Source organism: Ictalurus furcatus, chromosome 13 (assembly GCF_023375685.1).
Source record: "Ictalurus furcatus strain D&B chromosome 13, Billie_1.0, whole genome shotgun sequence".
Taxonomy (NCBI): Eukaryota; Metazoa; Chordata; class Actinopteri; order Siluriformes; family Ictaluridae; genus Ictalurus; species Ictalurus furcatus.
Genome location: NC_071267.1, coordinates 6,629,548 through 6,654,835, shown reverse-complemented (window position 1 = coordinate 6,654,835; position 25,288 = coordinate 6,629,548).

The following is a 25,288-nucleotide window of genomic DNA, read 5'->3' as shown; positions in this document are numbered from 1 at the left end:
TTTCCGCTCTTACGGACAACGGGCCCCTGGAGTTCTACGTGGCTGGAAACGGGGAGGATTACCTCGACTTGAACAATACTTTTTTACATCTGTCCTGTAAAATCGTGAATCCCGACGGTTCCAATATAGCTAACGATGCAAAGGTTGGGGTCGTTAACTACCCCGTAGCCTCACCTTTTTCACAAGTGGATGTCATGCTCGGGGATCGTCTTATTTCTCAGTCTAGCAGTACATACCCATATCGAGCTACCTTTGAAAGTCTTCTCAACTATGGAAAAGATACCCTGGAAACACAATTTTGCACCCGGCTATTCTACAAAGACACAGCTGGGCATATGGATGCCACAGACCCAGACGGCCAAAACGAAGGTCTCAAAAAAAGGGCCAGTTTCAGTGTTGAAAGCAACACCTTTGACCTGATTGGAAACATTCACTCGGATATATTTTTTCAGGATAAACTTTTACTGAACGGAATCGATTTGAGGATTAAAATGGTTCGCAGCAAAGCTGAATTCTGCTTGATGAAGGAAGGAAATGCAAATTTCCTTCTGAAAATACTCAACGCTTCTCTTTTTGTGAAGAAAGTAACCGTCTCACCGTCTGTAAAAATCGGTCACGGGCAAGCTCTTCTCAGATAGACAACGATGCCTTCAGCGGGTCGTACGATAAAAACCCATTTAATTTTAATTAACTCGACACAGAGTTTATCGCTCTCTATGTAGACGGTACTCAATATCCTTGAATTTTTTGACTCATACGGAAACCCTCCAGACTACAAACTCTTTCCTCGATCAATTCATTATTTTTTGACAAAGAACTGTTGCAAAATAAAATATAACCCTGTACAAGTTCAAAACTTTACTTCAGTTTGCTGCGGGCAACACTGCGTGTTTTTTCTGTGTCACAAAGCTAGAGGTTATTCGTTTAACCGTATTATGTCTATGTATAGCAATGTCTTAGATAGAAATGATAATAGTGTCGTGTCTTTTGTTAAAAAAATGTACCCTAGAGTAAATAAAAAGCATTCATTTACTTGTGTACAATGTGCTAACTGTCTAGATATGTTTCATTTGCATGTGTAGTGGAATGATAAATGATGACGCTTCACAAGAAATTGTTACACAAAAGTTATTTATTGAAATAAAGAGTAACACAATATAACATTCGTTGTCCATCGTCATTTCAAAAACCAAACCATTCAGAACTGTTAAAAATGGGGGATTTAGTGACGCTATGCGAAGGGCAGATGTGTGAAAGACAGCTCTGCGCACTTTGATAATTTTTCTAATTATTTTCATGATATAATCTGGTGAAATTCGGTATACCCAGTTACACTTTTGCTGTTTGAGGTAAACATGGCAAAGAAGTTAAAATCCTCGAGTTCTGGAGACATTAAAAGACACTTACTTGTTCAAGATGGAAGCCCGGACGAGCCCGTGGACCGCGGACTTGTTTTGGGTGGTGCGGCGGGAGAAGAAATCCAGCGCCAACTGTCCAACATGTCGGGGATGTTGACGAAGGTTGTTGCTGACTTGGAAGATCTCGCTGTAATACGACGTTCGATTACCGCGATGGAAGTAAAATTCTCTGAGTTAGTTACAAGAGTGGCGGATGCTGAGAAACGAATCGAGTATCTTGAGTCTTCGGAAAGGGCATTATCCGCTAATCCGCCCGCGACCAAGAGAGACTTGGAAAAAATATTTGATAGATTGGAAGATTTGGAAAATCGAAGCCGAAGGAATAATTTGCGGATTATTGGAGTTCCTGAGCATGAAGAAGGCAGAGATATGGTGAAATTTCTGGACGAGCTTTTCCCGAGTCTGCTCGACATAACAGACCACAAATTACAACTCAAGCGGGCCCACAGAGTCCCGGCTCGGAGATCTGGCGAGGGAGACAGGCAACGACCAATCCTGGCCAGGTTTCTGAGATCATCCGATAAAGATCTCGTGTTGTGCCAGGCGAGGAGCAAAGGAAAGCTCTCTTGGAAGAATCACAATATTTTCTTGTTCCCGGACTTTGCAAACTCGACAAGAGAGAAACGCGATCGGTTCAAGGAATGCAAGAAAGTCTTGCACCAATGTAAGATCACTTTTGCACTGATGTTTCCGGCCAGACTGAAAATAAACACCAAAGACGGCAGCAAAGTATTTACGTGTCCCAATCAGGCAATGTCTTTTATTGAATCAATGGGTGAATAATCCATTGGATGTTTCTCTTGTGAGTGGGTCTACTCGCTGTGCGTACTCTGGATTTCGGAGGAAAATGGGTGCCGTTTTTTTTTTCTTTTTGCGTTGGCGCCGCCGAACGGCTAGAGGTTGTTTTGTGAAATATCACTTCCTTAAAGAAACTTTGGCATGGACGGAAGATCACTTTTACAATGAAGTTCCAGCCCAGATTAATAATAGATACTACAGATGACCGCAAAATTGTGCGGCCTCCGAGTGAATTGGCTCTTGACCATCAGAGGAACCGGGATGCGGTTTTGTTTCCTTTTGTGCTCGCTCTGCCTAGCGGCGGGGCTTCTTTTGTTGAATAACACTGCTTCAGGACAGTGGCAGATGTCTCTGCTCGCTCCTTGCGCTTGTGCCTCCTGTTGGCTGAAGTCCGATTTGTGGAGTACTTCCACGGGACTTTGGAATAATGACGTCATTCTTTCATAACAGCCGGCTCGCTGATTATTCGTTTGTCTGTCCGAGGAAACTGAACGGCTCTATATCGGCTGGAATTTATTTTGTTTTGTGAAGGAACACCTTTGAGGCAGTTCTGTGAATTAGTCTATACATTATTTGTGTTTACTCTGCTTATTGGTTGAGGTGTATTTTATTTTAGAAAATATGGTATGTAATTTTGCCTCACAAATTTGTGAGGCAGAATCGTGCAATCCGATGGCAGAGTTGTCGCGGGGGCTCTCGTAGGCGTACATGGACTCTTTGAGTTTAGGGGGATTGGCGCCGGTTGGCGCTGTCATGCGCGGGGTTGATGCGCATGTTTTTCTTTTTTCTGATTGTTTTGTTCGGGGGGAAGCTTGGGGTTTTATTGTTGCATCAAGGTTGAATTGTGGTCTTCATAATTTTGTTTTTGGCACACAATTAATTTTTTCTGTTATATCAAAATGTCAGATGTTAATATGAGTGTACTATCTCTCTCCACGTAGAATGTGAATGGGTTAGGACACCCCATAAAAAGAAGGAAGGTCATTACTTTTCTTAAGCGTAAGAAATATGATATTGTGTTTCTTCAAGAAACGCATCTTTCCCCGCAGGAAGCTGAAAAATTTGGGAAGATATGGGGTGGTCATGTTTTTTTTAGTGCTGGCTCAAGTAAGAGCAGAGGAGTCATTATATTGGTAAATAAGCATCTACAATTCAAATGTCTCAAACAGTTTAAAGATAAATTAGGGAGAGTAATTATTGTTTTAGCAGAAATTCATGGGCAAAGTCTTATTTTGGCTAATATTTATGCACCCAATGCTGATGATCAGGGCTTTTTTTATAGATCTTGAAGGGATGTTGCAATCTGCTGGCACCGCACATGATATAATATTGGGAGGAGACTTTAATCTTTTGATGGACTCAGTCCTTGATCATAGTGGTACAAAAGTGTGTAAGCCCCCTAGAGCAACAGTGACGCTTCACAGGATGTGTAAAAATCTTGGTCTTGCAGATATTTGGAGACTTTTGAACCCATCTGGTAGGGACTATACATTTTTTCTTCAGTCCATAAGATTTATTCTAGAATAGATTTTTTTTTGATATCCAAATCACTCATTTCATCTGTTGCTGATTGTTCAATCGGAAACATTCTAGTCTCAGATCACACCCTGGTGAGTTTAGAGATGTGGCCACAAATGGAGAAGAAGAAATCATTTAGTTGGCGCTTTAACGTATCTCTTTTACAAAATCCTGATTTCCGACAAATGTTAAAGACTGAACTTGATGTTTATATGGAGACCAACTGGTCCTCAGTATCCTCTGTGGGCGTGGCGTGGGAGGCACTTAAGGCGGTTCTTAGGGGTCGGATCATACAGTATGCCTCATTCATTAAAAAATCCAAAGCACGAGAACTCGTGGAGTTGGAAGGACATATCAAAAGTGCAGAGGCAGAGCTGAAGCGCCGAATGTCGTCTGATGGTCTCAGAGAGTTGACCAGATTGAAATATAGATATAATACTATTTTGTCGAGGAAAGTGGAGTTTTGGTTATTCAGGGCAAGACAGTCATACTTTGAGTCGGGGGACAAAGCAGGAAAACTTTTGGCTAGATATAAAACAGAGGGAGGCCCTTTCTACCATTCCCGCACTGAAGTCTGTTAGTGGTGAAATTTTTACCTCGGCCATTGATATTAATAATGCTTTTAAAGAATTTTACTTTGATCTCTATAGTTCAATGTCTTCGTCTACTGATGAAGATATTAGAAACTTTGTGGAACCATTGGAACTCCCGAAATTGATGACGGAGCAAAAAAATGCTCTTGATTCTGAGATAACCCTGGAGGAGATTGGCGAGGTAATTAAGGCCCTGCCTACAGGCAAGTCTCCAGGGCCAGATGGCTTTGCCATTGAGTTTTTCAAATCTTATGCTACAGAACTGGCTCCACTTCTGTTAGAAGTTTATACAGAAGCATTAAAGAATGGAAAGCTTCCTCCAACCATGACACAAGCCCGGATCAGTCTGATTCTTAAAAAAGACAAAGATCCAAGTGAGTGTAAAAGTTATCGTCCAATTTCCCTGATCCAGTTAGATGTAAAGATCTTGTCGAAAATTCTGGCTAACCGATTAAGTAAAGTTATGACATCTCTTATACATATAGATCAGGTGGGGTTTATTCGGGGCCGTAGCTCTTCTGATAACATTAGACGTCTCATTGATATCATGTGGTAGTAGCAAATGATCAGTCTCTGGTTGCTGCCATCTCACTTGACGCTGAAAAGGCGTTTGATATGGTAGAATGGGATTATCTTTTTAAGATTTTGGAAGTGTATGGGTTCGGGAATACTTTCATTGGTTGGATTAAGCTACTTTATAGACACACGGTAGCGGCAGTACAAACAAATGGACTAATTTCAGATTATTTTACTCTAGATAGGGGCACCCGGCAGGGTTTCCCTCTTTCGCCATTATTGTTCTGTCTTGCCCTGGAACCATTAGCAGCTGCGATAAGAAAGGAGAATGATTTTCCAGGGGTGGTGGCGGGAGGTGTGGCGCATAAGCTTTTGCTTTATGCAGATGATATTTTATTATTCGTCTCTGACCCTACTAGATCTATGCCTTGCCTCCACAGAATTATTAATTCCTTTTCCAAATTCTCAGGATACAAAGTCAACTGGTCTAAATCCGAAGCTTTGGCTCTGACAGCGTACTGTCCTGTAACGGCCTTTCAGCCTGGTGCCTTCCAGTGGCCCAAACAGGGCATTAAGTATTTGGGTATTTTATTTCCAAAATATTTGTCCGATTTAGTTAGTGTTAATGCTGACCCGTTAATAAAAAGGTTTTCGAGTGATGTAGACAGGAGGTCTTCTTTACATTTATCTATGATGGGGAAGGTTAATGTTATTAAAATGAGTTGTATTTCAAAATTCAATTACCTGCTACAATCTCTCCCTATAGATGTCCCTCTTTCTTATTTCAAGCAATTTGAGAGTATAGCAAAGTCTTTTATTTGGAATGGTAAGCGTCCCAGGTTAAATTTCAATAAGTTACATAGGCCGGTTGACAAATGTGGGCTAGGCCTACCCAAGATTCTGTTTTATTATTATGTATTTGGTCTCAGACATTTGGCTCATTGGTCACTTCCACCTGAGAGAGCCCCTCCCTGGTTCTGCATTGAACAAGAAGTTCTTGCCCCTATTTTGCCACTGCAAAGCCTTTCCATTAATCTAACCAGAGAAGTTAAATCACACCCCGTTATTTCACATCTGCACTCAGTGTGGACAAGAGTGTCCAGAGTGTTTGATTCTGATATTTATCTCAATGTTGCCTCGAGCCTATGGCTAAACCCCAAACTACGTATTAATAAGTCCCCTTTTTGTTGGTCAGAGTGGATCACGGGGGGGGGGGGGGGGGGGGGGGGTTAATACACTTGGTGATCTTTATGAGAGTGGTGTGATGATATCTTTTGAAAAATTGGTTCAACATTTTGGGATCCCCAGATCTCAGTTTTTTAGGTATCTTCAACTACGCCACTTGCTCTGTACTATTTTTGGGAATAGCATGCACCCCCCTAAAGCAGCAGATACTCTGGGAGAGGTGATTTCTGCTTTTGGAAGAGGGCATGAAGCATCAGTGTATTACTCCTTACTGATTCAGAGTCTAGGGGACGGAGTCTCGACCACTCTCAAGAGATTATGGGAGAAAGATTTAAATTTGGAATTGGGGGAGGGAGAGTGGGCTAGGATTTTAAAAAATATAAAAACTGCATCTAGAGACGCAAGGGTGCGCCTTATACAATTTAAGATTTTACATTGGTTCTATTGGACCCCCTCTAAATTGTATAGGCTCGGTCTTAAAGACACACCAACCTGCTGGCGATGCCATTCAGAAGATGGAGACACCACCCATGTTTTTTGGGAGTGTTGTAAGATCCAAGAATTTTGGTGGAAGGTGTAGAGCTTTGTATGTGAGGTGTTGAACACTCAGATCTCGTTCTGCCCTAGACCCTGTATTTTGGGAGATGGGGAGGTCACAAAATTGGAGGATAGGTACAAAAAAGATTGGGTTTTGACCAGTGTGATGATTGGTAGACAGGTTATTTTAAGGGGATGGAAATAGATGGAGCGCCCTCGTTTCCAGAGTGGTGTATGGAGATGGGGAGGGTGGCTGCCTTTGAGGAGGGGTCGAGCAGAAGGATTGGAGTTGGGAATTCCTTCAGGAAGAAATGGAGTAGTTATTTTGGCGTTTTTGGGGGACTCTCGAGGAGGGGCAGTGGAGAGAATAATTTAGGGTTTAGTCTATGATTATACTTGATTATTGTATTTATTTATTTATTTTTTAATTGTGTGTATTTTTATTTTTTTTATTTTATTTTATTTTTTTTTGGATATGTGAGTTTATATTCTATTGACCACAGGGGTGTTCGTGGGGGGACCAGGGTGGGGTGGGAGGTTGGTAGGGGGAGGGGTTATAGTGAGGATTTATGTTAAAATAGTTTGATTCATTATATATGTTGTTTGTCTATTTGTGTTAACTTGTGAATCAATAAAAGTGTTAATTACAAAAAAAAAAAAATGGGGGATTTGAAAACTGGCTCAGAATCATAGTCTTTGCTTTTAGGTGGGGAAACAAGATGAGAGATATCTTTAGATCTTTTTATGTCAGATATTTTGCGTCGTATGCCACCATTAGGTATTGCTGAAAAGGGTATATTTAGGTTGGCTACTGTCTGTAAGAACTCTTTCCAGCCTAAAGGCCTCGATCGTCGGCTACTGTATGATGTGCAGTGAGATCTTTAAGCAGATCCACCATGTGAGATCCTTTGATAGTGTTTCCTTTAAAAATAAATTCACCGCTATCGTTCCACGATGCACCGGCTTTTAAAAGTTTTTCCATAACGTACGAAGCGTTTCTTTTGTTTCTCGCAGAAATGTTAGAGAGGACCTCTTGTACGATCTCGTCTTTGGGTGGTTCGGTCACCGCTGCTTCTGTTTTGCTTTCCGGTATTTTAGGTAGAGACAAGGTCAATTGAGCGGTTTCCTGCTCTCCTACTTTAACCAAGTTTAAAAAACTTTGCAGCACCGACGCGTAGAGTTTCGCCTTATTGTAATCATTCAGATCAGTCCTCGATAAAATACCTTGTATTGCATCGTCCAAGTTGTTTTCGACAGTCTTTCTTAAGTTTTCCTTCTCTGCTGTGATGTTTCTAAGTTTATCGATCTGATGTTGAGGGACTAAATACATTTTCTCTGCAGTCTCCATGTTAATTGTTGCGGGATGCGATTAAGCTGCTTATAAAAGGAATGGCTACACTGAGCAAAGGCAGAAGAAATCCTCTGGATTGATTAATAACTTTCCTTTTTCTTTCTACGGACGCTCTTTTATCCGCAAATAGTTTGATCCATTTTTTTTTGTTTTTTTAAAACCCGGTACTGTTTTGTCGTCAGCGGTATGTTTCCCCTGAGTACGTTTAAAGCTAGTTCACATATGCTCAGTGTGAGATCTGTGGGCGCATCACGTAATATACCCTTTCTCCTTTGGGGTGGAGACCTGTGTTCAGTAGCGGGAGGGTTTTTTTCAATCGATCAGACATTTGTTGTCGATACTTTAAAGTTTTTTTTTCTTCTTCTTAGGAACATACACAACCGGATTCTCCCCTGGAAACACCCCTGACCGGAGACGAAGTTCTTCTGGCGTTTGTGCTTTCAGGTCAATAAATAAATACCCATAAGGTCTAGAGACGGCTTCGAGAAAGCATTCTAAAAAATACTTTCTGTTACCCGGATACATTTGACGAGCCAGTATGCTGATCTGTAATTTGTCTCTAGGGTTTTTAAAAAGAACCATGTAGTTGGTGTTCAGGTTGATTGTTCTGCTAGTTTTGCCTTGAAAAAAACAAGTTTTGAACGAGGTAGATGACACTCAGATTTCTGTGGTGGGTGTATTTTGTAAAAGCCTTTTCTACTTCATCGTTTTTACTGGCGGATTCCATCAAGTCATCGATTACCAACAAGTTTTTTTTATTGGGAGGAAATAGTTCGTCATCACACAAAGAATCAGGGATTCCTTGAAGAAATTTTATATTTATTCTGGTCATCAATTCATCGTACAGAGGTTGCCAACACGTATAACACCAGACAATGTTTTCGGGTACTACCGACATTACCTCTTTACAGTTTTCCAACAACATTTTGATAAAATAAGATTTTCCGCTATTACTCGGTCCACATACTATACATGAAAAGGGAAGTTGCATCCTAACATCAAAAGCTGTCACATTCATATTTTCCATTACAAACCACATCAACAGAGACTATATACACATATATACATGAATAGTCTTAATAGCCATAAGGAAGAGTTGTAAAATCGGGTAATAGAACACGCTTATCGTACACAACCCTGAACCTTTTCATCTGTGTTTTGTTTCTCAAATGAAACCCCTTTTTATCTCTCACGATTTGGTTATGCATGGTTACGAGTTGACCGGTTTGATCCGGATTTTTCACTCGCTCGTCCACCAGTTCTGTCAGTGATTTCAAATTGACAATTTCAGAATTGATACAATTTAAAGTAATGCCTTTAGCTTTCATGGTTGTTTTTCCTTTTACGGTTTTGTAACCGTAGGTTTTAGGACCTGCACTTACAAATTCTACGATTTGATCGCCATCATCTAGTTCGCTGGTAAGACCACCCAAGTAATCGCTTAAGGGCGGCATCCAGTCACCTTCCGTACTTTTAAAAATGATGCTGTCTGTGTCTGTGTACAAACAACGCTGATCCAATCGATCCATCAAATTGTACAGCTCAAGTCTAGCGTATGCGGTAGTGAAAATTCCGATGAATACATTAGCGTTCAGTGGTTTAATTAGTCTCTCGTCTGTGTAACACCACTGCACCATCGCCACCTTCTCATTCAAAAAAGAGAACTGACTCACATTATCAATATCGGAGAACATGAACTGCAAAAACTCGGTAGGATCGCGAATTAAGGTCGTGTTTGATCTGTCAGGTCTTTGACACATCTTACCCCACAACAAGTTTAGTGCGAGTTTAGCCACGGATCTTTTGGCAGGATTAACGGTGATAAATTTCGGATCCAACGTGATCCCTTCGTTCTCCTTATATTTGCGAATGTACTCACGTTTAGAGGATTCATCAACGACCCAGGACGGATAACCTGAACTTTAGTGTTTGGTCTTGAGGAACATTTTAATATATCTCGTAAAAAGCTCATCGGACCTTTTAGGAAAGTGACACACTTCAAACACTTTTAGAATTTTGTAACCTTTTTCGATAGCTTTCTCAATTTCGATAGATGCCCATGTTCCGGTAAGAGCTCTCTCCTGATCCGTATGATTGCATTGTTTTAGCTGATGTTCGGTGCATGTTCTACAAAGAGGAAAGAGGAGTTTGCTTTTTACACGAAACGGTAGAACAGGTGCCCACAGACCCCTAGGCGGTAATACTTTTGCTCTGACGATACCAAAGTAATATTTCAGAGGTTGAAAGTCACGATAAATGATGATAGGGTGATCGATTGGATATGTCTTTGTCTTATTCACAAATGGGTAAAATCGAAATAATCGATTCTCTCACTGGGTTGAGCTACATAATGCAAATGTAACGTGTTTGTTCGACCGCCGAAAAGAGCATCTCGCGGGTTTAAACGCTCAGGAAAGTCAAAGTCTTTTAGAAAGTTTAGCACGCGGTTGTCGTTTTTTTTCATTTCATTCCACTCGTGTTCCCACATCAGAGTGACATGCAAATTGAGAGTGTCTTGCAAATTCTTAATTCTCTCCATCGATTTCTGACGGATATCTCAAAAGGTAGCATTGGATTTGGTAAGAGGATGCGGGGTCATTGAGGGAAAACACTTTTCACAACCAAAAAACATCCAAGAAACTCAAAAACCTTACATTTTTCCCCATCCTCACAGTAACCATCTACGTAATAGTTACCAAACCTGACTTCACCTTCGTTCAAAGTGTGGCGAATGGGTAGGTTTTGCGTTTTAGAAACATATTCGAGCCGTTGTATGGAAGGTGATGAGTAAGATTTCTGAGTGGTGATGTAATTATCAAGCGGAGGAATAGCTAAAGTGTCTTTATGCAGGAACTTGGTTCTAAAGATTTTCATGCACACAGAAGTGATCGTTATGCATTTAAAAGGATCGACCTTCGTACTTTCCAGAATTTCTTCTCTGAAAGCTATACACCCCTTTCTCAAAATCTCTACGTCGTTCACACAGTATTCTGCCATCTCTTTCTTGAAATCAAAGACTTTGTCAGAAACCGTTCTGTACCACTTAAGGAAATCTTCTCTATCCTTAGGCATCATGCCATCTACACCGTAAAACTTAGGGTCAAGATATGGTCCTACGTAATCCTGATGTTCTACGGTGTTCCAGAAATGGGGAAAATAACCTTTCTTGCTTTCCGAAAAACCCATGGCTTTCGGGATGCTGCTCAACTTCATGGGTAAGAACGAAAGACTATCAATGTAGGACTGGTGAAACGCGGTATCGATGATGCACAAAATTTTACCACCTTGCGCTATGATTTCGGGTGTGATTCCTTCTTTCACTAAATGGTTTAACAAAAGGTATGAATCGAACCCTCTAGCGTTATGCGCGATAAACATGTAACCGTGGTATGTATTACACCAAAACTTTTTAAAGAAGGCACCGACGCAATCATCCCCTTCAGCCACCCACTCCTCTCCCTTAAAATCAATACAGCATATGAAATTGGCTATATGAGTTCCTGTTTCCTGCCTAGTCTCAAAATCGTAAAATACATAATCCGTATTTTCGCGTTCTTTCCTAGCCCGCTGTATAAAACATCTATGATCGATATCCTCGTCGAGTTTTTGACCACAGAGCATGCATTTCAGATGTGTGCATTCATGTTTCTCACGATTAGAAGGTTTATCCCTCATCACACGTTTACATTTACTGCAGTAGAATCCCATTTCACACATAGAATATTCGCCTTTGCTTGACTGAATCTTCGCTTTATGTCTCTTGAAACAGTATTGTGATCTACACAATCTCTGACACTCTGGGCATTTAGTTACATTCTTTGGGTGTTTGTAACATTCGGGGTCTTGACAAAAGTTGCAGCTATATTCGCATTCATGTTTCCAAAAAACGTCAAACCCTGAGTGACAGAAATGACATACATGACTCGTTCCTAAAAGTCCGGTGATACTTTTTACTCCATAATAGTGGTTGTCATGCAAAAACAAGTAAATCGTTTTTTCGTGGGGAGTCTTGCTAGTTTGATAGAAAGAGTAACCGGCTTTGCTGACAGAACAATGTAAGATTATGATTTTACAATTCAAATGACTCTCAAATCTCGGTACGTCAGCAAAGCTGACTGCGGTGTTTACGGATAATCCCACATCGTGTTGTAATTGTCTAGCGATTTTTTCGGTTTCAAAATCATTTTTTTCGCGATTCAAAAGTTGGGTGACACACAAGGCGAAACACATATTGTCTCTGTTGTGAAAAACGTATAGATGCTTCATTTTCTTCCGCATGGTTTCTGAATAGAATATATGGCCTATTTTCCTTCTAATTCCACCACCCTGAGGTGGACGGATGATCTGGACGACTATTTCAAGGGTATCATCCGTAAAAATTTCGCATTTACTCTGAATTACATTTTTGAGCATGGTCAGAAAAGAATGTAAATCGATGACACCGTTGTCTAATTGAACGCGTGATGAAACATTGACCGTATCACCTCTGATTTCAATGGTGACGGCATCCTCAGCAGAAATTAAACTATTAGCAATTTCAATCACACTGTTTAAAATCTCTAAAACATAATTATAAAAATCTGCAAAGCTGTCAACATTAGCAATTAAAGAAAAATTCAGTCTTCGCCTAATCTCAGTGTTGTTGAACCTTTCACGATTAATTATCCTAATATTAGGATCTAACCCACCCCCATCTTGCTCAACTCGGATACCGGGCGATTGCATGTTTTCCATTTGAGAATTTTGGATATCGGGCGATTGCATGTTTTCCGTTTGAGAATTTTGGATATCGGGCGAATGCATGTTTTCCGTTTGAGAATTTTGGATATTGGGCGATTGCATGTTTTCCAAAGGATAGTTGTACTCATTATCGTTTTCCGAATTTTGTGTTATATTGTCAGGGTTTTCGATTAAGTTAACCAGACTGTCATTTATCCTCATAAGACTTTGATTAAGTTTGTATATCATATCACAAGAAGATGACGGTCTAGGTTCCTGAGCATTTTCCGGAGTTGAGACGGTATTCTGTTCGGGTGATAATGACATATTTTCATTGAGTTGATTCACTGCTTCTGTTAAACATGGATTTATCTGCATAGATTGTCTTTGTTCGTTTAGGTTATTTTGTAAGTCTAAAAGACATTGATTGAAAATATGTTGTGCGACGCCACCGGCGTGCTTGATACAGTTTGACTGGAATTTCGGCTGGGGTTTTCATTTTGAGTATTGCTCTGTTCTGACGAGCTTAAATTTTCATTCAACTGATTGACTGCATCGATTAGATCAGGGTTTAATTGTACTGAATGACCGTGTTCATTTAGGTTATTATGTAACTCTAACAAACATTGATTTAATTCAGAAAATATATCGTATGGCGTCACCGGTGTGTTTGTTACGCTGTAATTTGGACTCTGATTAGGTCTCTCACTAACAACCTGGTGTGACGGAATTAAACTTTCATTCAGCCGGTTGATCGCTTCAGTTAAATATGGGTTCAGGGTTGTGTACGGATCACGATGTAACAGACCATTTGAAGAACTCTGGTTTCCATCACAACAGAAATCATGCGGTGATGGATTATTTTCGGTTCTCATTTTTTTAGTCACTGTATCCGAACTGCATTTCGGTCGTTTCTGCGCCATATCTATCATACAATTTTCTGATCAATTTTATATTCACTGTGAGACAACTATTCAAATTTTCAAGTGTGTTATACAGTAAAGGGACAAAATCCGTACCTTTACCAGATTCAAATGTAATATCAAGCTGCCCAAAGTTTTCCAATAAAGCAGTCTTTGCTTGGAAGAATTCACGCCACGCTGTACAGATCTCCTGCAATTCGAGATCGGGTTGAATGTCGGCTTCCGAGTTGAGTTCCTCTCGACCTTTTACTGCATCAAAATTTTCGACATCACTCGTATCTATAAGTCACAGAACAAGTGAAAGAGTTTTTATTTTTGTTTTTATTTTTAGCTGGGTAAATAGAAGGTAAAACATACGTCATCTCACCTGAAATATCTCCGCCGTAAGCACTGATAGTCACGACGCCCTCATCTTCTGAATATGACACAAACAAAAAGTTATAATTATGTATGAAAGACTTTACAGCATGAAACATTCATGATTTTATGTTATGACTTACGTGTAGAGCTCAGATTCAAAAGGCTTCGATCAGATGTCTCGGAAATTTCATCGTCAGAAATTATGACGACACTGTTATCTACAAACAGTAAAGCAAATAAAACATACTTTTAGTACCTTAACAGTTCCCTTTCTAGCTTGCTACACAGATCTAAGAGACGAAATTTTATTACCTAGTAGACTTGCATTCGTTTGATACGTTATCCTATACACTAGAATCAGACGAGCTTAGTTCGGTCTTGCTCTGTAATATAAGTGTATTGAACATTAAATTTAGATATAGTATCGTACCTGTTTACATAATGACCAGATAAGGATGATGATCGTTGTATTCAGAAAGAATAATTTTAAATTTATATCAATATCAATATCAAATGGATAATTACATAAACATTGTATTTCAATTTATAATTAACTATTTCAGTTGTTTAAAATACATCTTCTTACCTGCTGAGAAATCCATGGTGTCTGGAAGTTTTGAAGGATAGAGTCTGGAAATTCTTTCGATCCCTTCGAACTATTCGACTCTTTGCTGATTTTTCCAACTAATGAAGTGTTCGCTTTTATAGACAGGTTTGTATATATGTGTGTGGGGGGGGGGGGGATAGTGGGTTGGGTTGGTATTCATGGGAAAGCTATATGGTAAAGAACATGCAGCAATAATTATGATCTCTTTGTGATGGGGTGTATCGTCACCGGTTAATACCGAAACACAGTGCAGCGAAACCTGGTTCTTGCAGAAATTTGTTGCTCTGATGCGGTATTTGCATTGCAGAGATGTACTGCTCCATTTATGCCTGTACGCATCCGGGGAAAAGAAGTCCATTCTAATAATGTAGTCAAAATCCTTGCACCATTTTCTGAACTTTTTCCAGTCACACTCGTTAAAAGTTACGCTCTCAGTAGCGCAGCTCCAGTGGATGTGACCCGGGACCGAGAACTTGAAAAGCACAACGGTTCCTTTTTCTGCATTGAAAAAAAATCCGGCTATACATCCATTTGACATTACCCAATATTGAATCTTTTCATGCTCTAAATTTTTTTGTAATCTTCCCAAAAAAGAGTGAGTTTTTTTTCGGTGCATCAGGACAAGCAGCAGACATGTTGTAAGCTCACACACGATCTTCGAAGTACAGAGTATTTTTAAACCTAGAGGGTGGGTGAGGCCTTCTTCTTCTATAAACTTATGGTGCTTATAACGTCACCTACCGGATGGATCAATTTTATTTTCTTTTGTTCTGATTGGACAGGTTATGTATGTGTGCGTGTGTGTGTGTGTGTGTGTGTGTGTGTGAGTGTGCGTCATATTTTTGGTAGGATGTTTACAGAAATTCATTATTAAACACTTACTTATTTTTATCAGCCTTATGTATGTATGTGTGTGTGTGTGTGTGTGTGTGTGTGTGTGATATTTTTGGTTGGATGTGTATGGAAATTCATTATTAATCATTTACTTATTTTTCATCATCCTTATGTATGTGTGTGTATGTGTGTGCGTGTGGTGTGTGTGTGTGTGCGTGTGTGTGTGTGGCTGTGTGTGTGTGTGGCTGTGTGTGTGTGTGTGGCTGTGTGTGTGTGTGTGTGTGTGTGTGTGTCTGTGTGTGTGTGCGTGTGTGTGTGTGTGTGTGGCTGTGTGTGTGTGTGTGTGTGTGTGTGTGTGTGTGTGTCTGGTTATAACATGCTTATACACATCTGTGTAACATGGTTATAACATGGTTGTAACATGGTTATACGTGTGTAACATGGTTATACTTGTGTGTGTAACATGGGTGTTACAAGGTAATTCACGTTTGTGTAACATGGTTATAACATGGTTATACACGTGTGTTTTACATATAATATATTACATGGTTATACATATGTGTGTAGCATAGTTTTTACATGGTTATATACGTGTGTGTAACATGGTAATAACAATTATATGCGTGTGTAACATGGTTCTAACATGGTTATTAACGTGTCTAAAATGGATATTACTTGGTTATACACGTGTGTAATATGATTATAAACGTGTGTAACCTGGTCATCACATTATACACATGTGTGTAACATGGTTATAAGATAGTTATACATCTGTGTGTTTATCATGGTTTTACACATATGTGTAACATGGTTATAACATGGTTTTACACGTGTGGGTAACATGGTTATATCATCATTATACACAAGCAACATGGTAATACTTGTGTATGTGTGTGTGGGGGTAACATGGTTATACATGTGTGTAACATGGTAATAACATGATTATACACCTTTGTAACATGTTATTAACGTGTGTAAAATGGAAATTTCATGGTTATACACGTGTGTAATATGGTTATAAATGTGTGTAACATGGTTATCACATAATACACGTGTGTAGGTGTTTAACATGGTTATAACATGTTATACTTGTGTGTAACATGGTTATCACATGATTATACACGTGTGTGTAACATGCAAATGCTCATGTGTGGGTGCGTAACATGGTTATAACATCATTAAACGTGTGTGTAACATGGTTATAACATGCTTATAAACGTGTGTGTAACATGGTTATTACGTGGTTATAGAGGTGTTTAACATGTTATACAAGTGTGTCACATGGTTATTACCATGTTACACACACGTGAATAAACATGTAATATCCATTACATACCATGGTTATCACATTATACATGTGTGTATCATGTTTATAACTTGGTTTTTCACGTGTGAAACATGGTTATAACAAGGTAATACACATGGGTTTGTGTGGATAACATGGTATTACACAAGTGTTTAACATGGTTATAACATGGTTATCTAAGTGTGTAACATGGTTATAACATGGTAATACACGTGTTTAACATAGTTATAACATAGTTATAACATGGTTATATTTGTGTAACATGGATAAAACATGGTTATCCACCTGTGTACAATGGTTATACACGTGTAACATGGTTATAACGTATTATTCGTGTGTGTGTGTGTGTGTGTGTGTGTGTGTGTAACATGGTTATAACCTGGTTACACATGTGAATGTAGCATGATTATAACATTGTTATACATGTGTGGACATGGTTATAATATGCTTATACACGTCTGTGTAACATGGTTATAACATGGTTGTAACATGGTTATATCATTGTTTTACACTTGTCAGATACATGGGTATATTATGGTTAAAACGTGTATAAAATGGTAATACACGTGTGTGGGTGTGTAACATGGTTTTAACATTGTTATAAACGTGTGTAAAATATTTATAACATGGTTATACACGTGTAACATGTTTATAACATGATTATACACATATCTGTGTAAAATGGTTATAACATGGTTATACGTGTGTGTAACATGGTTATACGTGTGTGTACCATGGGTATAACAAGGTCATTCACGTTTGTGTAACGTGGTTATAACATGGTTATACACGTGTGTTTAACATATTTATTACATGATTATACATGTGTGTAACATAGTTTTAACATCGTTATATACGTGTGTAACAATAATAGCTTGATTTTTTGTGTAACATTGTTATAACATGGATATTACATAGTTATACAAGTGTGTGCAACATGGTTATAACATGGTCATACACGTGTGTGTAAAAAGGTTAGCTCATGGTTTTACACGTGTGTAACATGCCTATCTCATGGTAATACACGTGTGGGTGCGTAACATGGTTATAACATCGTTACGCATGTGTGTAACATGGTTATAACATGCTTATTCACGTGTGTGTGTAACATGGTTAAAACATGGTTATATAGGTGTGTAATATGGTAATACACATGTGTGAGTGGGTAACATGGTTAAAACATGGTTATATAGGTGTGTAATATGGTAATACACATGTGTGAGTGGGTAACATGGTTATAACATGGTTATACGTGTGCAACATGGTTATAACATTGTTATACACGTGTGTTGCATGGTTAAAACATGTGTGTAAAATGGTTATAACATGGTTATACAGGTGTGTGTAACCCGCTCGGGGCGACGTCCTCAGCGGGACTGGAATGCTGGGCGACGTCCTCCGTGGGACTGGAACGCTGGGTGATGTCCTCAGAGGGACTGGAACGCTGGGCGACGTCCTCATCTTGGCTGTGTGCTTAGGGTCGTTGTCCTGTTGGAAGATGAACCTTCACCCCGGTCTGAGGTCCAGCGTGCTCGGGAGCAAGTTTTCATCAAGGATGTCTCTGTACATTGCTGCATTCTGTCACAGTTTCCCCTTTAGGCAGCGCACGGGAGAGCATGTGAGCGCGCATGGACAAGCAAGGTGTGCGAGCACCTGCTTTTCCCTTGTTGACAATCGTGACATTTCGACTCGTGCAGTTGTTTATGTTTCTGTTATGTCTCCTCCTCGTTCTGTCATTGGTTATTGTTTCAGGTGTGTCTGAATTGCCCTCAGCTGTCAGTCATTACAAGGCTGATTATGTTTGTATATATACCTTGCGCCTCCCAGCACACGGCGCAGAATATTAGAATAGATAAGATATATTAGAGTAGATTAGTTTAGAGTCCTTTCCATAGTTAACCATAGTCATAGTCCATGTCATGTTTCATGTTTCATGTTAGATTTGTTTGTTTAGTTCACGCTGGTTTCTCCGCTCCCAGTTCATAGTCATAGCTTATGTTTCATGTTTTGTATATCGACCCTGCTTTCCGTGACCACGACATAGTTTCCTGCCTTGCCCCGTTTACGCCTGTTTGCCGATCGCCTGACCTTTTGCATCTTTTGGATTACGTTTTTGGATCACGTTTCGGATTCACCTGTCTGTGCCTCTCTTAAATAAAACTGTTCCTACTGCACTTGCATCCGTCCTCATCTTCCTTACGTCACAAGACATGACACATTCATCTTTCCCTCGAACCTGACTAGTCTACCAGTTCCTGCTGCTGAAAAACATCCCCACAGCATGATGCTGCCACCACCATGCTTCACTGTAGGGATGGCATTGGCCAGGTGATGCCTGGTGCCTGGTTTCCTCCAGTCATCACCTGGCCAATACTGTCTGGCCACTCTACCATTCAGGCCTGATTGGTGGAGTTCTGCAGAGATGGTTGTCCTTCTGGAAGGTTCTCCTCTCTCCACAGAGACACGCTGGAGCTCTGTCAGAGTGACCATCGGGTTTTTGGTCACCTCCCTGACTAAGGCCCTTCGCCCCCAATCGCTCAGTTTGGCCGGGCGGCCAGCTCTAGGAAGAGTCCTGCTGGTTCCAAACTTCTTCCATTTATGGATGATGGAGGCCACTGTGCTCATTGGGACCTCAATGCTGCAGAAATATTTCTGTACCCTTTCCCAGATCCGTGCATTGATACAATCCTGTCTTGGAGGTCTCCAGACAATTCCTGGCTTCATGGCTTGGTTTGTGCTCTGACATGCATTGTTAACTGTGGGACCTTATATAGACAGGTGTGTGCCTTTCCAAATCATGTCCAATCAACTGAATTTACCACAGGTGGACTCCAATCAAGTTGTAGAAACATCTCAAGGATGATCAGTGGAAACAGGATGCACCTGAGCTCAATTTTGAGTGTCGTGGCAAAGGCTGTGAATACTTATGTAAATGTGCTTTTTTTGTTTTATTTATTTATTTATTTATTTGTGTGTGTTTATATTTTATTTCAGCTCAAACTAACAATCTCCAGTTTCATTTCTATTGAACATTTCTACTGAACATTTCTTCTGAACATTTGTACTGAACATTCCTGCTGAACATTCCTGCTGAACATTTCTGCTGAACATTTCTACTGAACATTTCTGCTGAACATTTCTAGTGAACATTTCTACTGAACATTTCTACTGAACATTTCTAGTGAACCTTTCTAGTGAACGTTTCTCCTGAACATTTCTGCTGAACATTTCTGCTGAACATTTCCACTGAACATTTCTGCTGAACATTTCTAGTGAACATTTCTACTGAACATTTCTAGTGAACCTTTCTGCTGAACATTTCTGCTGAACATTCCTGCTGAACATTCCTGCTGAACAATACTTTTTGCTCCCTTCCCTTTCCCAAATATTTCATTGAGAAGAAAAAACAAACCAAGCAACACTCAGCAGAAATCGTTCACAGTTTTTTTTTTTTATATACTAACAAAGGAAAATGAAATTAAAAGTACAAACACCAAAAACAACCCCCCCCCCCCACCCCGTCGCTGGTTATATAGATATTGTAAAACCCAACAACAGGCACAAAAATTTAGGTGGGAAGTGTCTGTAACTCCATAAAGTATACAATAAAGGGATGCCATTTATTAAAAAAAAACTTGTCCGTACAACCCCTCATCGTATACCTTATTTTCTCAAGTTTTAGAAAAAAACATTACGTCCTTTAGCCACTGGGAGATAGATGGATATTTAGCAGACTTCCAATGCAACAGTTGGGAACGTCTTGCTATAAGGGATGTGAAAGCAATAATATCCTTTTGTATCGAGTTCAGTGGAACTGAGGCGTCAGGAATCCCAAATACAGCAATCAATGGGCAAGGCTTTAAATCTACCCTAAGAATAGTGGACATGATGGTAAAAAAAACCAGACCAAATACCATGGAGATCAGGGCAGAAGAAAAACATATGGCCAAGATGGCAGGGAGAGCCATGACATTTATCACACTTGTTCTCTACGTCTGGATATATTGCAGAAAGTCTCGACTTGGACAGATGGACTCTGTGTAAAACTTTGAACTGGATAAGTCCAAGACGAGCACAAGAAGTGGTAGACTGTACCCTCCCTATAGCATGTTCCCAACACTCCTCACTTATCTGTACTCCTAACTCAGTTTCCCATGCATTCCTAAATTTGGTGCTCGACTCACTACCTAACGCCTGAATAAAATCATATATCCTAGAAATCGTTCCTCTCTGATGTGGACTGTTTGAAAACAAGCTTTCTCAAGCCTGTTCAGGAGGTGCAGAGGGGAAATCAGAAAAACATCTAGAAACAAAATTCCGAATTTGAAAATACCGAAAGAAATGCGTCACAGGGAGGTCATAAGTAGATGACAATTGGCAAAGCTATCAAAGACACCATCGGCATACAGATTTCTAACTTGTTTAATACCCTTGTCATACCACACTGAGAATGTGGAGTCAAAACACGGAGGAAATAGATGGTTGTTGACTAAAGGACCCAAAGAGGATACACCTAAAAATTTAAAATGCCGTCTAAATTAATACCAAGTCTTAAGTGTGTTGAGAACAACTAGATTATCAGTATATAGGGAGAGTTTTGTAGGTAGAGAGGAATAGAGTAAAGCAGGTAAAGAGGATTCCCTACAAGAAGATAGTTCTAATTTAGACCAAGAAGATCCAGGAGATTTAATCCAGTAGCAAAGTTTATGGATGTGCACAGCCCAGTAATAGAATTGAAAATTGGGTAATGCAAGTCCTCCACTAAGTCTACATTTCTGCAATAAAGATTTACGAACCCTTGGTGGCTTCCCTCCCCAAATAAAAGTACTAATTATCTTATCCAATGAGTCGAAGAATGATTTTGGCAGAGAAAGAGGAACTTGCTGGAACAAGAAAAGAAACTTCGGTAATATATTCATTTTGACGACAGTGATCCTGCCAATCAGTGAAAGGGGTAAGTTACCCCAACTCTGAATATTGGATTTAACCTTTGAGATAAGGGGAGTGAAATTAGCTGATAAAAGATTAGATAATGAACGTGTCACGTTGATACCTAGGTATTTAAACCCTGACTGACTAAATCGAAAAGGTAGATCTGACTGTTGGAGAGAAAATGCTTCAGTATTGACAGGAAAGCAGTCGCTTTTGTCCAAGTTTAATTTATAACCAGAGACAACACCAAAGGATTCCAGAACACCCAAGACAGCAGGCATAGAGGCAATAGGATCGATTACATACAATAACAAATCATCAGCATATAGAGATAATTTGTATTCTACACCATATTGAACTATTCCTTTAAACCAGGGGGAAGATCTTAATGTGATAGACAGCGGCTCGATAGCGACAGCAAAAAGCAGAGGGGATAAAGGACAACCTTGGTGACACCCACGTCCGAGAGCAAAATAATCCGAATAAATATAATTTGTCTGAACCCTGGCATTAGGGGATGAGTAAAGGAGGCTAATCCAAGAAATAAACTTTTCCCCAAATCCGAACTTCCTCAAGACTGCAAACAAATATTCCCACTCAACCCTATCAAATGCTTTTTCAGCATCTAAAGAAATCACAATCTCAGGAAGCTCAGCCGAATGCTTTGAATAAATTATATTAAAGAGTTTACGGGTGTTGAAAAACAATTGACGTCCCTTTATAAGGCCGTTCTGCTCTTCAGATATAATATAAGGGAGTACATTCTCTAAACGAGATGCCATTACTTTTGCCAACACCTTTACATCTGCATTAAGCAGATTAAACAGCGGTCTATAAGAACCACAGAAAGATGGATCCTTACCCTCCTTAAGAAGGAGAGCTATCGTGGCTTGTGTCAGAGTTGGAGGCAAAGACCCACGTTCCAAGGATTCGTTGAAGATAGCCAAAAGCAGTGGAGCTAATTTTCCAATAAACGTTTTAAAAAATTCAACTGGAAACCCGTCCGGGCCAGGAGCTTTGTTAGATTGCATAGTTTTAACTGAAATTAAAATTTCTTCAAGAGCGAGTGGGGAGTCCAGTTGCATGGCAGTATTCGAATCAATAACAGGGTTACAAAGGTTTTGAAGAAATGCATTCACTTTAGTATTATCTGTAGGAAATTCTGACTTATAAAGAGAAGAGTAAAACGATTTAAAAGTAGCATTAATTTCCATGGGATCTGTAGTGACGATATTATAAGTGTTTTTAATACTAGGTATGAGACGGGAAGTGGCCTGTTGCCGTAGCTGATGTGCCAGTAAACGACTCGGCTTGTCGCCATGTTCATAGTATGAACCAGGAGTACATAACAACAAGCGTTCCGCCTCTTTATCAAAATAAGATTAAATTCTGCCTGTAAGTCGAGACGCTGTTTAAGAAGTTCTGGAGAGGGGTTCAATGCACATCTCTGATCGAGGTTAATGATCACAGATGTAAGTTCATTCACCCTAGCGGTGCGTTTTTTATTACAGAGAGCAGAGTAAGAAATAATCTGCCATCTGACATAGGATTTAAGTGTCTCCCATAACAATGAATAAGAGGTGGAGTCATTCTGATTGAAGAAAAGAAAGGCATCAATAGAAGTAGAAATGAACTCACAGAATACACTGTCTGCCAAAAGAAGAGAATTAACTCTCCAAGGCAGTGGGCTACGTTTATAAATAGAAAGATGTATATCTAATTGTAGAGGCGCATGATCAGAAATTACAATACCCAAATAGTTAGAAGAGACTACACAAGGATCAAGAGTGCTGTCTATGAAAAAAGAATCAATCCTCGAATAGGAATGATGCACCTGGGAGAAGAAAGAAAACTTTTTAGAGAGGGGTTACGGGATCTCCGGGGATCAACGAGACCGTTCTGACACATAAAATCGAAAAATATTTTAGACATAGCAGATTGATTCAGAGAACGGGGATTAGACCGATCCAAGTTTGGGTCAAAAACACAGTTTAAATCTCCCCCGAAAATCAACAGGTGAGTATTTAAGAAAGAAATGTTGCTCAGCAAACTATTAGCGAATTCCACGTCATCAAAGTTTGGAGCGTATACATTTACCAACAACACCTGTCTTTGCATTAGAGTACCAGCAACTATAATATATCTACCATTCACATCAGCAATAACGTTAGTGGAGGAAAACTGTGACCTTTTTCAATTAAAATAGTGACCCCTCTTGCCTTCAAATTAAAGTTCGTGTGGAAGACTTGACTCACCCAAGAGCAGTGTAACCTATGATGAGCTTTAATACGTAGGTGAGTCTCCTGTAAAAATACTATATCGGAATTTAAACATTTCAAATGTGTAAAAACCTTAGATCTCTTGACAGGATTACCCATACCTCTGACGTTCCAACTAATAAATCTTAAAGGGGTGCCTGTCCCATATTACTTCTAACCATTTGAATAAAGTAAACCATAGGAATATAAATAGCCAATTAGAGCCAAAGTGGGACCCCCCCCCCCCCCCCCCCCCCCAGCAGTGTTTCCCACAAAACCGAAAGTTGTCCACAATGTGAAAACAACTTGGGGAGTGAGCTGAACTAACCAACAAAATTACCTCAACAAAAATTTCCGGTAAGAGAAAAAGCCCCTACTGACTTCACGTCTGATAAACAGTCTGCACACAATAACAAATATAATGTTCTTAACTTTTATAGACTTGTAACAGGTAACATAACAGTGTAGCACGTAAAACTGAGGAAAAAACACTAATAAAATTAAATAAACAGAAACTGTAACCCAGTCAGAGCATCAAAACAGAGAACCACATTAATATAGAAGTAATTTTAAGAGGAGTAAGTCCACAAAATCTAGGCGAAGTAATGCAACGACAATATCTTCAATAAAAATCCGAATTCTGTAGAGCTGGAAGGCTGAATGCAAAAAATAAAAATAAAAGAAGAGTGAAAAAGACTCCACTGTGTAGGTGATGCAGTTCACCCCGATATCAAGAGTTTAACATAGACTACGTTTACATGGACAGCACTAATCTAATTATTGACCTTACTCTGAGTAAGATAATAATGTGATTAAGGTGTTTACATGAGTCGCTTTTAGAATACTCCTGTCCTGTTTTACATGTTATAGAACATAATTAGATTAACAGCCCGCGTCATTACGTCCCCCGCTGTCCGACGTCCCTCCAGAATTTCACGAATCAACATACAGTTCGTCTTCGTTATGGTACCGTATACAGTTTTGGGTGTTTTTATTCATTTTTTTTACGAACGCTTTAAGTGCAGTTAATTATTTGTAATGCTATACGTGCTAATAGACAACGGCTTGAAGCTGTGGGCTGCGTCTCAAACCGCGTACTTACCGTCTATATAGTAGCTGAGATACATGTATTTTTCCCCACTACAGGCCTATAGTAGGTAAGTACGCGGTTTGGGACGCAGCCGAACTCTCTTGTTTGCCTTAAAACATAAAATTGCCGTGTGTGATCGTGTCCTGTCGCAAAATGCGGTGAAAACTCCCACACGACGTTCATAATGTGATTAAGGTGTGTACATGTCTGTAATACACGTCGATAATGCGACTAAAACAGGAGTACTCCACCTGTCTTAATTCGATTAGAGCTTAATTCGAGTATGAGCTTAATTAGATTAAGGTAAGTAAAAATTGCTGTTTACATGGTAGTGTCTTAATCA